Below are 14,456 nucleotides of genomic sequence, written 5' to 3' on the forward strand. Positions count from 1 at the left end.
GTTTGGAATTAGGCAGATGTGAGTTTGATTTCCATCTCTACCATTTACGAGATACATGATCTTTTAAGTTACTTAATCTCTCTGAACCTCATTTTTCACCTGGTGTCATCTACCTGGGAATTAGCAAAAGTAAATGTACACCCCTGGAACATCTCAGGTATTAGTTCAGCAAGGCAGTTATTTAGTATTGTGACTAAGGGTTCAGTATTTACTACTGTGACAAAGCTCTAGAGTACTGGTTGCCAGGATTCATACCCAAACTCTATCACTTGTATATTATTGAATACAGTTTTGAACTAATGAAATTAATCACAGTATCATCCACCTAATGAAAAATTATGAGAACTAAATGAAGTAATGTTTAGCACAGTACCTGGCACAAAGTAAGAACTCAATTTTGTTATAAATGTTATCAATATTATAGTCCACCTTCAGTAAAATGCATGACTACATTTTGAATACTATCTTTGCCATTAACTTAATCTTATTTTTTCTACATACTTCTCTTTCCCTTCCCTTAAAATTGGGCTATAGTGAGTACATTGTTCACAACTATGTTGGAATGAATACAGATTCTCAATAACTGGTGGTCATTTTTCAGGCTTAAAATTAATATTTAAATTAGCCTTCTTTATCTTCCTTTGATTAATACAGTTGGAAGAAACCATAAGATCTGACATACTCAAGAAAGAGCAAAGGACTTGGGTGTAGAATTACTGTTGCTGAAATCCTGATTCCACCACTCTGTAACCACAGGCAAGCAGTCCTTGGCACTTATATAATTACAATGAACATTAAATGACTTTATATTACTATGAATCAGAACCGCAAATTACTGAATGTTAGTGAAATGTTTATACATACTTTCAACCATGGGGTACGTAGGAAATACTTTTCTAAAACATCTTTATCACACGACTCCATAATGTCCACAGCAAACTAGCTATATAAACACATGTATAATACCTCGTCAAAGCAAGGCAAAAACAAACACATCTGTTTATCTCACTCCTTCCCAAAAGTCCATTAAGTAACACTAAAGAGATTTGAAGGAATAAACCCAAAACAAAGAGAATAAAGAGAAAAGGCAAACTTACAACAACAACAAAAAATGTTTTGTTCTTTTTTGTTTTTGTTTTTGAAACTTACAACGTAGACGGAAGAGGGGTAACAGTAATAAAAAACAAAGCAAGCCCGGGAGCCCAGCACTTTGGAAGACCAAGAAAGGCAGACAGCTTGAGCTCAGGAGTTTGAGACCATCCTAGGCAAGAGTGAAATCCCATCTCTACCAAAAATACAAAAAACTTAGGCGGGCCTGGTGGCGTGTGTGGTCCCAGCTACTTGGAAGGCTGAGGTGGGAGGATCACTTGAGCCTGGGAGGCAGAGGTTGCAGTGAGCCATGATCATGCTGCTGTGCCATGACCAGGCTGCTGCACTCCAGCCTGGGTGACAGATTACGGGCTTATCTTGAAACAAAAAAACAGGCCAGGCGCGGTGGCTCAAGCCTGTAATCCCAGCACTTTGGGAGGCCGAGATGGGCGGATCACGAGGTCAGGAGATCGAGACCATGCTGGCTAACACGGTGAAACCCCGTCTCTACTAAAAAATACAAAAAAAAAATTAGCCGGGCGAGGTGGCGGGCGCCTGTGGTCCCAGCTACTCGGGAGGCTGAGGCGGGAGAATGGCGTGAACCCAGGAGGCAGAGCTTGCAGTGAGCTGAGATCCGGCCACTGCACTCCAGCCTGGGCGACAGAGCCAGACTCTGTCTCAAAAAAAAAAAACAAAAAAAAGAAAAACAAAAAAAAAATATTTAAGGGCGTACTCTGTGTCAGACATTTTTCTAAGCAAAATTTTCAAAATATTAACTGGCACTGGGAATGGTTCACTCCTCTTCTCCAGCTCCAACTGCCTGTTGTTTCATTTATGTGTGTGCTATTGGACATTTCTATGCAAACATCCTCACTGAGGCCTAAAACCAAGGATACCCTTCTCTTGAAGATTGCTATGGTAGGCGAAGTGTAATGACTCACGCCTGTAATGCCAGCACTTTGGGAGGCCGGAGCAGGCAGATCACCTGAGGTCAGGAGTTCGAGACCAGCCTGGCCGACATGGTGAAACCCCATCTCTTCTAAAAATACAAAAATTAGCCAGATGTGATAGCAGACACCTTTAATCCCAGCTACTCAGGAGGCCGAGGCAGGAGAATCACTTGAACCCAGGAGGCAGAGGTTGCAGTGAGCCGAGGCTACACCACTGCACTCCAGCCTGGGCGACAAGAACAAAACTCCATCTCAAAGAAGGGGAAGAAAAAAAAAAAAAAGACTGCTATAGTACCTCCTGCCTTGCAATTCTGGAGATATTTATTAATTAATCCTCCCTAAATTTAAATATTAAGAGTTGCCACTCTAGTTCAGGCTTTGATTATCTGACCATGCTAATGATGACTTTCTGGACAGTTTCTAGTAGGGCACATTCACTTTTTGTTTTTTTGGTTTTTTTGATGCAGAGTCTCACTCTGTTGCCCAAGCTGGAGTGCAGTGGTGCAATCTTGGCTCAAGGCAACCTCCACCTCCCTGGCTCAAGCGATCCTCCTGCCTCAGCCTCCCCAGTAGCTGGGACTACCCCACCACCTGGCTAATTTTTTTGTATTTTTAGTAGAGACAGTTTTGCCATGTGGGCCAGGTTGGTCTCGAACTCCTGACCTCAGGTGATCCACTCACCTCGGCCTCCCAAAGTGCTGGGATTATAGGCATGAGCCACCACACCTGGCCCACATTCACTTTCAACAATCACTTTGGTCCGCGCATTCACAGTTATATTACCAGCAAATATAACTGTATTATACCCTTGCCATTTTTTAACAAATTTCAGAAACCGAGAATTTCCATGTTTATGAATATTAGTAAAGCAACTCTCCCATCAGAAGACAGCCATATTTTCAACTTCCACTAACATGTTCTAGTCCTTCAACAAACTCTCTCTAACTTTGAAAAGTCTCACAAATTAATCTTTCTAGTTTCTGTATAATTCATAGTGGATTAGTTCAAATCAGAAGTCTAAATCACTAGAAAATTTCACTCTCCTTTCTCACCTTTATAATAATCTTTCTCACTCTGCTTTGTAATAAGAACTTTATTTTCTATCTAAAAATCACTTCTACCTTTCCCACAAACACTTCCACCATAAACATCAGTATCAACTTTGAGTGCACATTTTTCACAAACTTTAAAACACAGCTCTGCACAACTTTTTTTTTTTTTTTTTTTTTTTTTGAGATGGAGTCTCACTCTGTCACCAGGCTGGAGTGCAGTAGCACAATTTCTGGTCACTGCAACCTCCAACTCCCTGGTTCAAGTGATTATCGTGCCTCAGCCTCCCGAGTAGCTGGGATTACAGGCACACGCCACCACACCCAGCTAATTTTTGTATTTTTAGCAGAGACTGGGTTTCACCATGTTGGCCAAGATGGTCACCATCTCCTGACCTCATGATCCGTCCACCTTGGCTTCCCAAAGTGCTGGGATTACAGGCGTAAGCCACCACACCCCGGCCCTTGAGCATCTACTCATTGCTAGTATCATTCTGCCATAAGATTTACTACATTAAGGCCTGACGCCTAGTCCTTAAAATTTATTTGGACTGCAGTGAACAATTTCTAACATCCTACTCCATAAAATCTAATCCCCAAGTCCTAAATTCTAGACAAACGTGTTTCTAATGGCCAGATTTCTCTAAAATTTAGTCCACCTGATAGGACACAGTCAATACTTTTAAACGTATTTTTGTACTCCCCAGGCCACCAGACTGATGCTAGGTCTCCCCGCCTGCTCAAGAGACCCAAATTGACAGGGCTGAGTCTTTGCCAAAATCTGATAGGAGACACCAGTAACAGCCACATGTGTCTGCACATGGCAGGGGGCTTTATGCCTTTAAGTCTCCATAATTTCTGTCCTCAATCCCCAATCCTTGGGGTGTTTGACTGTCTCTCTTCCTATTCACACCCACCTGGCTCAGGCCCCGTATTTCTCAGAAGAAAGCCTTTGACATTTCTTTTTCTTCTTTCCATACATATGCAAACACGGAAGATTTCAAAGCATCCTTATTAAAAGGTCACCTGTCTTGTTCACTCACACAGTCCAACAACATTTACATTTGAAACTCTTAACTATAATTTAAGATAATCATGAATAACTAGGCAATATAACACATCTGAAGTGTATTCAAAATCTTAAAACGTTCACAGCTTGCTATGGATAAGCGGGAAAAAAATCTTAAAATGCCCACATAACTCTGACAAAACAACAAATAGGCAACATGTAGTAAAAAACCAGAAATGCCATAAATTGGGCCAGGCGCGGTGGCTCACACCTGTAATCCCAGCACTCTGGGAGGCCGAAGCGGGCGGATCACCTGAGGTCAGGAGTCAGAGACCAGCCTGACCAACATGGAGACACTTCGTCTCTACTAAAAATACAAAATTAGCCGGGTGTGGTGGCGCATGACTGTAATCCCAGCTACTTGGGAGGCTGAGGCAGGAGAATCGCTTGAACCCGGGAGGCGGAGGTTGCAGTGAGTCAAGATAGTGTCACTGCACTCCAGCCTCAGCAACAAGAACGAAACTCCATTTCAAAAACAAACAAACAAAAAAATGCCATAAATTAAGTGTAAAATGAAGGTAGGGATGGAAGGAGTAGAAGGAATCCTTGAGCAGTGAAAAAGCACTATCCGAAGAACTAATTTAGAAAGCAATCTAGTATAAAACAATTTTTTTAAAAAAGGTTCTAGTCAAAGATCCACTTAAGCAGCAAGTTAACTAACAATCCATTAGCTTTCTACATGTAAACAACAGGCAGCTGTAAAATAAAAATTTTATACAAAAAAATTCTACTTACAGCAACAACCAAAAAATAAATCCTACAAGTGTCCTCAACAACAAAAATATGCACAGAAGCTATTTACAAAAATGTCTGATGCTCTAATAAATATAAATACAAAATTTAGGAAAATGTAAAACACCATCATGTTCTTAGGGACCTTGATATTATAAAAATTTCAATATGCCCCTAAAATAAACCTGCAATTTCAATGGGATCCCACTGAAATATTAAGAGTGCGTATGTGGTTTGGCTGGGGGGTGGGGGGCGGGGAGGGATAACCTAATAAAATAAGCTTATCTCAAAAAATTTTAAAAAAGAAAGCATTCAAAAAGGAAACTTCTAAAATGGGGTGGGGGTGGGGGGCTGGGATGGGAGGGAACAATAACACTCTATACTTACCAAACCTTAGAGATTTTAAAACTACAATAATGAAGATGGAAAAGATATTTTAAAGGAACAGAACACAGATTCCAAAAGTAGGCCTAAAGTCATTTAGGAATTTACAAATGGGGAAGGAATGTACTCTTTTTAAAATGGTACTGGAACATTTAAATAATTCTTGGGGAAAACAGAAATGGATGTCTTCACCAGGAAAAAAAAAAAAATTCAATAGATAAAACATTCAAACTTCAAAATAAATCAGTAACGATTCCAGGAGAAAGCAGGAATCAATTATCTATAACCTTGCAGTAAGGAAGGCCTTTCTAATCAAAAAAACAAAACCCAAAAGCCATGAAGTTTGATAAAAGTATACTACCAAGAAGCTAAAATATAAAAGCATCACATACAAAGGAGAAAAGGGTGGTGAAACAGCATACAACAGGGTTAAATCCCCAATCCAAATATTCTTAGGTGACTAAGTAAGAACAAGCTGATAGAAAACGTATCGATGGACATGAACTAGATGAACAAGTAATTCACAGGGAAAAATGTAATTTTAATAATACACAAATCTCCTTTAAAGTGTTAAACATTTGCTACAATTTGTTCTGAACTTTGCTTTTCTCTTCAGTTTGTCTTGTAGATCCTACCTTACTATAAAGGTCTACTCATTGTTTTTTAGATGGGTGCTTAAATGGCCTGTGGAAAGAAAAACGTACAAAGGATATCTGCTTACCTAATGAATATATTTTTGAAATTACAGAATATAGCTGAAAAACAAAAAGTTTCTCAACTTGACAGGAGCTGTTGTGGAAAAAAAAAATCCTATAGGCTAAACAGAAAGAAACATTGTATGAATATATTTCAGGAGTTAAAAGATTAATATTACAAATATAGCAAAAAATCTAAACAGATGTATTATGGACCCCTGACTGTGGAAAAGTCACCTACTGACGCTGTATGAGGACAGACAAAATATCATTTATAAACCACTCATTTTATAAGAGCACTCATTTTAAAGAAAGGAAAGTTGAAACAATACACATCTCATATAGCCCCAAAGTTTCACTCCCTAGGTTAAAAATACAAATGTAAAACCTCATCTGTCTTGAGCTCTTTTCACTAAATCACTATGAACCAAACGATGAAATCCTTTTGCCAGTTCATATAGTTTTAAACTCTACAAGATTGAGTCTGGTAGTAATGTTAATCACGGGAAATAAGGCACCTATCATAAAAAGATATTTAAGGCAAGGTTCCCAAAGTATCAAAAACTAACTCACAACTGGTAAGGCAATTATCGTGTCCAAACCCTAGATTCGAGCTGAAAGAAAATGTTAACGTTTAAAATACCGATCAACAGATCAGGTACCTTGATTGAATTGTGGCTTAGAAATCTGTAGAGATGTCCCTTCAGGAACTTTCCTAATAAACCCATTAAGAATATACCGTCCTACTCTAGAAAAATCCCTTTGACTGGAAAATAACTATGATTACAAATTCATCTATTACTTTAGATTTAAGACCCACTAATGCCTTCCTACCCCTGCAATTCATTACAACACTAAATTTACATTCCTTATAAAGGAGTAAACAGAAACCTTATAAAGGAGTAAATGGAAATGTTAAAACCTCAAAATTTGGCAGACTACCAACTGTAATCAGAAACAGCACAGCCTGAATCCGAAGTTTTAAAATGGAAGTCCAGAACCAAAAAATCCAAGATTTACACCCTAAAAGTGTAACTCTCGTATTTCAAAATTCTTCTTAGAAGAGTTTTCTGATTGCAAAACAAACTCCTTTTTTTCTTTTTTAATGACAATAAAAGAACAGCCAGCCAAAAAAAAACAAACGAAAAAAAAAACATACAGTACAATCCCCCTAAAGAGAGATTAGGAACTATCCTTGGCTTAACCCAACTTTTTAATGACTCCAATCTCAAGATTTCAGCCTATTAAAATTTTCATGGAAAATTCCTGTCAGGAAGGAATTACACCTCTAGTTCACATTTATTCTCTTAAGTAAGCAAAAGAAAGTATCAGACTCACATTACTGCTTCCCTCAAACTTGATCAAGTATTCTTACATAGTCTGTCACTCCAGCTTTAAGACTACTGTTTTTCTTTTTAATTCTCTTCTCAGGAATCGCTGGCATGAAATTTAAACATTTTATTTTTCTCTCTAGATTTGGCACAACAGTCAGAAATAACTTCACATTTTTTATGCCTTCTCAAATGTGTTAAAAAAAGAAAAAAGTGCAGTTCATGGCTTAAGTCCTGATGCAAACTTGTGATAAAGTACTTACTGTATTTCTAAAGATAAACTGATTAAAATAAGTCCTTCTTTATTAGAGACACTGAGCTGTTCGTTAGATGGTGAAGGGTCTTTCCTCTGACTAGGTTAACTCTCCACTTGCCCCAACTACATCAGTTAAATATTACTGCTGTGGATAAATTTGATTACAAAATATATAGCCCATGAGAAAAAGTTACTAATGTAATTCAAGCAAAATTCAGCACCTCGGGCTTTTTTTTTTTTTTTTTCCCCAAGAACTGCCACAATTGATTTTATCATCACTTGTTATCCCTTGATCAATTATCAGTTTATTTATTGATTCATACTCTGGCCCCAGTCTACCTTTCCAGCCCATCAATTTGACTGATTTAACATCTCTGAAATCAGGATGCTTCTTACAATGGATGGCATCTTGGAATAGCTGATAGACACCTGTCAACTGACACATGTCAGTCAGGATATAAATATCACTCTTTAGTACTCAAACTTGGTTTGCCTGCGATTTTCTGTGGCACCTGATGGTAACCCCTTAGCATTTCAGTCAGCAAACCAACAAAGAACCACTGTAGGAATGATTGTGGTTTCCTATCAGAATGTTTGTCTGTTGACACCTTCTGATAAAATCTGGAAAGCACCAGGATCAAAGCTCACAAAATGAGTAAAAATTATTGGAAGAAAATCCTGGAGACAACAGAGAAGAGCACTTTTTTTTTTTGAGATGGAGTCTCGCTCTGTCACCCAGGCTGCAGTGCAGTGGCCTGATCTCGGTTCACTGCAACCTCCACCTCCCAGTTCAAGCGATTCTTCTGCCTCAGCCTCCCGAGTAGCTGGGACTACAGGCACGTGCCACCACGCCCAGCTAATTTTTTTATTTTTAGTAGAGACAGGGTTTCACCACATTAGCCAGGCTGGTCTCGAACTCCTGACCTCGTGATCCACCCACCTCAGCCCCCAAAGTGCTGGGATTACAGGTGTGAGCCACCATGCCCAGCCAGGAGAGCACTTTTAAAGTTCGCTGACATCAATACTCTCCATGGCACTGAGGAAGATATTTTGAGAAGAAACGCAGGTACCTGAATACAAATATGTTTTAATGAATTTCTTTTGCTTTAACTTCCCATTTTATGTATGGGACTGTTTGAAGGATATCTTTCAATAACTATGTAAGAATACTAAAAAATAAAGATAACCATTGTTCAGATGAATTGGCACATTTCTTCCTTCTTCATGGTACAGTGCCTCTGACAACTGATGCTGTTTTATGTATAATGAAATTGCATTGAGGCCAGGCAGGTGGCTCATGCCTGTAATCCCAGCACTTTGGGAGGCCGAGGCAGGTAGATCACCTGAGGTCAGGAGTTTGAGACCAACCTCGCCAACATGGTGAAAGCCCATCTCTACTAAAAGTACAAAAATTAGTTGATCTTCCACTGATTTCCCAAATCTACATATGGAAAAACAATCTATTCTGTTGATTCGAAACCCAACTTCCAACTATTCAGACATCTCTACCCATAGTTTACTGACCCCTAAAATCAACACGTCCAGTCCTGTTCTGCACCCTACACTGCATGATCCATTTAACAAGATTTTCAAAATGAAAGACAAAACTGAACATAGCAAACAATCTTTTTTAACCAGGATTCTATGAGAATACAGCCCAATGCAGCAAGGCATCCACTGTGTGTAATGAATTAACTTCTCTCACATACATCTAGAATGGTACTACTACCTATGTGCCATCACCGGTAGAACTGAGAAACTGTGTTTCTGTGCTTTATAGTTCAGATAAGAAACTCAGGCTGAAGGTTGGGCATGACAGCTCACACCTGTAATCCCAGCACTTTGGGAGGTCGAGGGAGGCAGATCACCTGACGTCAGGAGTTCGAGGCCAACATGGCAAAACCCTATCTCTACTAAAAATACAAAAATTAGCTGAGCATGGTGGTACACACCTGTAGTCCCAGCTACCTGGGAGCCTGAGGCAGGAGAATCGCTTGAACCCGAGAGGGAGAGGTTTCAGTGAGCCAAGACCCCGCCACTGTACTCCAGCCTGGCGGACAGAGCAAGACTCTGTCTGGAAAAAAAGAAACTCAAGCTGCAAAAGGCTGACTTCTTGTCTCCCAGATCTGGGTGATCATCATTATCTAGGCAACTTTAAAGTTCTCAAGGATGCCCAAGGGTCTGTAATCCCAACCCACTCAGGAGACTGAGGCAGGAAGATCACTTGAGCCTAGTAGTTCGAGGCCAGCATGGGCAACATAGGGAGACAGATCGACAGACCGGGTATCCTAAAACAACAACAATTTCTCCATTTGCAAAACAAAAGAGGTGAAGATTCTTAAAATGGGGTACTCCCTGACACTCAAAGATGTGCTAGGAGTACTTAAAGCTACTCCCTCCCCACAACTACCATGGTAAATCTTCCTGGAGCTTTTATGACAAGTAATTTAAAGGATTCATAATAAAGCTCTGGACTGTCTACACAGTTAACAGATTATATAAAGGGCTCCTTATCAGGCAAGGTTAAAAAAAAAAAAAAAAAAAAGCCTCACTAAATGAAGGCACTACAATACAGTGGTTTCCCTGTAAGGTCTCAGATCCCACTACTTACTGTGTCCTAGGTATAAAAAGAGAGGATCCAAGACAGTAATGTAAGGAAAATAAGATCCCTAACTGGCCTTATTTGCCAAAAATCAAATCCCAATGTTCCCTTCTCGAGATCTCTGTATGGTATTCCCAGAACACTCCAGACTCTTTGGAGTAATTCTTAGGAGGGTCTATCAATCTGGAATGGGATCCAGCACTCCAGGATACTGAGCAGCATCCTCTCATCCCAATCCTAGAAGTGAGGCAGATTCGGCTAAGGAGAGCAAGTACCTAACTCCCACACAAGCAAGAAAAACAACTTTCAAACAGAGATGATTAATACATGGCACTAGCATAACTGCCTATTCATATAAACATGTAAAAATATTAATGTACTATTTAAACGTAAAAATAAAACTCCAAAATAACCTAAGAAATTATATGTATAATCTGGGCACAGACTGTCTTAACCAGGACTGGAAACCCAGTCCTTAATGGAAAAAAAAAATTATGTTAAAAACTACAATTTCACTATGACCAGCAATACAAGAAAAGAAGTCAAAAGGATGGGGAGGCAGGAACAGTGTGGCTCACGCCTGTAATCCCAGAACTTTGGGAGGCCAAGGCAGGAAGATCACTTGAGTCCAGGAGTTGGAGGCCAGCCTGGGCAACATAACAAGACCCATCTCTACAGAAAACTTTTTTAAAAAATTAGCTGGGCATAGTGGCACATGTCTGTAGTCTCAGATACTCCGGAGGCTGAGGTAGAAGGCTCGCTTGAACCTGGGACGTCAAGACTGCAACGAGCCATGATCCCATCACTGCACTGCAACCTGGGTGACACAGTATTATTTATTTTGAGATCCTATGTCAAAATTAATAATCTAAATAGGTGAGAGAGGGGATACTCTTACATTAGATCAGTCTTAATATCCATAATACAAAAAGATTTCCAAAACTGACAAAAGACATCCCAATGGAAAAATGGGCAAGACAGGCAATTCTTAGAAAAACAAAATCAAACAGCAAACAAAGGCAAGTCTTAAAAGAACAAGTTCAAATGGCAAACAAACATTAAAATTCACAACTGGGATCCAGTTCCAATGAGATATCCCTTTGCATCCAACAGACTGGCAAAAATTAAAGATCATTAAACCAATTTCTGGCAGAGATCAAAGAAAAAGAGTTGCCATTTATTATTGATGGAGAAAACAGGAAGCATCAGAAGCCTTTCTGGAAAGTAACCTTTTAACATTTATTAGTTTTTTGTTTTTTTTAAAGGTTCCCTTTCACCAAGCTATCCCATTCTTTGATATCTATCCAATGGAAATAGTTATGTGGAGTGACAAAAAACTGAAAACAAAGTATGTGTCTATTAACTGGGGAATGGCTGAATTTAAGATATTCTTATGATTATATAACCTTAAAAAATAAATCATACTCCGCATGAAAATAGTTGAGATGTGGATGATCCTACTTTTATACAGTAATACTGGAAAAACCCTACATTTTAATACAGTAATACTGAAAAACCCTACATTTGTAATTGAATGTGTACCTATACACAATTCTATGAGCATGGTGAAATATATGGAACCATGTATACTTGCTACAAACAAGGGTTACCTAATATGGAGGCAGAGGTGAAAGACCCAGGTGGTGAAGAGCAACCAAGGGAAAAAAAAAAATAAGAACACAATAGACTAAGTTTTTATATCATACTTATGTGTGTATAAAATTATACACATGTATATGCAAACGTATACTTTTAAGAGTTAGACTATACCTTATTGTCAGCCAACACATTTTCAATACAGCACATATGTGCATCACCACTCCCCACTTCTTTCTAATTTTTCCTTCTCTAGGGATTTCAAATCTGCATTTTGTGTAATAAACTTGTAAGATGCTTACAACACCTAAAAGATCTAAGTTGTAATTTGATTCCAACAAGTACCAGTCAAGGCTGCTACTATAATCAAAAAAGTCTTAACTTCGAATAATATATTTTTTAAAAAGATCTACGCAACTCAATCTACAAAATAAAATTATTTTAAATCACTAGATACTTGTTCCTCAAATTTAAAGTCTGCAAATTTACCAATTACATTATACATTAATTATTGCATCACTATGGAGCAAGTTTGGTTTGTTTTTTTTTTTCTCTTTTTGAGATGGAGTTTCACTCTGTTGCCCAGGCTGGAGTGCAGCTGCAACCTCTGCACACACCCCCACGCTGGGTTCAAGGGATTATCCTGCCTCAGCCTCCAGAGTAGCTGAGATTACAGGCACCAGCCACCATGCCCCACTAATTTTTGTGTTTTTAGTGGAGATGGTTTCACCATGTTGGCCAGGCTGGTCTCGAACTCCTGACCTCAAGTGATCCACCCGCCTCAGCCTCCCAAAGTGCTGGGATTACAGGCAAGAGCCATCACACCCAGCCAATTATGGAGTAAGCTCTAATAAGAAAAAAAAAGTTATTCAAGGCAAGCATTCAGCGTTCATTAGTATTGAGCACGTAACTGTTCTGAATTTGGGGGAAAAAAAAAAAGGACAACTGAGGATGTGAAGATTTCTTTAAGAATACACAAGTGTCTACTACTACTGCTTACCTACCAGTATTGTTCTCGGCTTGTTAGGTTCACCCATTTGTATGTAATATCTAACAGTTCTCTTTGAAATGGAATGAGTTAATGGTTCCAAATGGCCACCCAAAACTATTCTGGGCCGGGTATGGTGGGGCTCACACCTGCAATCCTAGCACTTTGGGGGGCTGAGGCAGGCAGGCAGATCACCTGAGATCAGGAGCTCAAGGTCAGCCTAATCAACATGGCAAATCCCTGTCTCTACTAAAAACACAAAATTAGCCAGGCTTGGTGGTACATGGCTGTAATCTCAGCTACGATAATTACTGAGGCACAAGAATCGCTTAAACCTAAGAGGCAGAGCGCCACTGCACTCCAACCTGAGCGACAGAGCTAGACTCAAAAAAAAAAAAAAAATCCTGACTTTTTCGTTGCAGAGTTTAAGTTCTATACTGTTCCCTCTATGTATGCATAAAGTTTTGTGACAGTATCTGAACTTGACCAAGATCAAAACATAACTTCTTTAAAAAAATCATTTAAGTTCAGTTTGAACCAAAATCAGAAATGATGAAGTTAGCAGTTACTAAGATTACACATCATTCAACAAATATACACCGAGGACTTACTATGAACTAAGTACATGTATCAACAAAATTTAAGATTTGAAAATAACCTGAAAAACTGTAAAAAAAAAAAAAAAAAAAAAGGTTATATGAAAAGGGAACCAAAAACAGTCATCTATGATTAATTATGTAGATTAAGAAAGGAATTCAGGAGCCTCTGAGGCTCCTGATCCTGAAGAAATCTCCAACAATAATAAACTTCATCAGCTGTTTTACTAATGGAGACCTCTGTTCATCCTCCCAAAATAGACAGCTAGAAAAACAGTGAAGATAGAGAATAGCAGGCAAGTTAAATACACTAATAGCATAAACTATCTTGATTAAAGGAAGGAGGTAGTGGTTCATGCCTGTAATCCCAGCACTTTGGAAGGCTGAGGCAGGAGGATCACAAGGTCAGGAGTTTGGGACCAGCCTGGCCAATATGGTGAAACCCCATCTCTACTAAAAATACAAAAATCAGCCGGGTGTGGTTGTGGTGGCAGGCACCTTTAGTCCCAGCTATTCAAAGAGGCTGAGGCGGGAGAATTGCTTGAACCTGGGAGGCAGAGGCTGCAGTGAGCTGAGATCGTGCCACTGCACTCCAGTCTGGGCAACAGAGCAAGACTCCATCTCAAAATAAAACAAAATGCATGAAAAGAAATAGGTAATATTAATTTCAATATTATTTAACCTAATATACCTAAAATATTACCCAACATGTAATCAATATAAACAATTATTGGCCCGGCACAGTGGCTCACGCCTGTAATCCCAGCACTTTGGGAGGCTGAGGCAGGTGGATCATTTGAGGTCAGGAGTTCGAAACCAGCCTGGCCAACATGGTGAAAACCCGTCTCTACTAAAAATACAAAAATTGCCTTGGCGTGGTGGCACACAGCTGTAATCGCAGCTACTCAGGAGGCGGAGGCATGAGAATCACTTGAACCTGGGAGGCGGAAGTTGCAATGACCTGAGATAGCGCAACTGCACTCCAGCCTGGGCAACAGAGCGAGACTCTGGCTCAAAAAAACAACTCCTGAGGTGTTTCACATTCTTAATATTAAGGCTTTGAAACCCAATTTGTACTTTACATTTAAAGCATATCTCAATTCAGACTAGTACATTTCA

General features: G+C 39.4%; 1 protein-coding gene across 11 annotated transcripts in view; it reads right to left on the reverse strand.

The window, feature by feature from the left end:
• FXR1 (FMR1 autosomal homolog 1) overlaps window positions 1-14,456 on the reverse strand; it is a 71,949-nt gene that overhangs the window by 50,387 nt on the left and 7,106 nt on the right. The window lies entirely within an intron of this gene.

Source organism: Theropithecus gelada, chromosome 2 (genome assembly GCF_003255815.1).
Source record: "Theropithecus gelada isolate Dixy chromosome 2, Tgel_1.0, whole genome shotgun sequence".
NCBI classification, from domain to species: domain Eukaryota; kingdom Metazoa; phylum Chordata; class Mammalia; order Primates; family Cercopithecidae; genus Theropithecus; species Theropithecus gelada.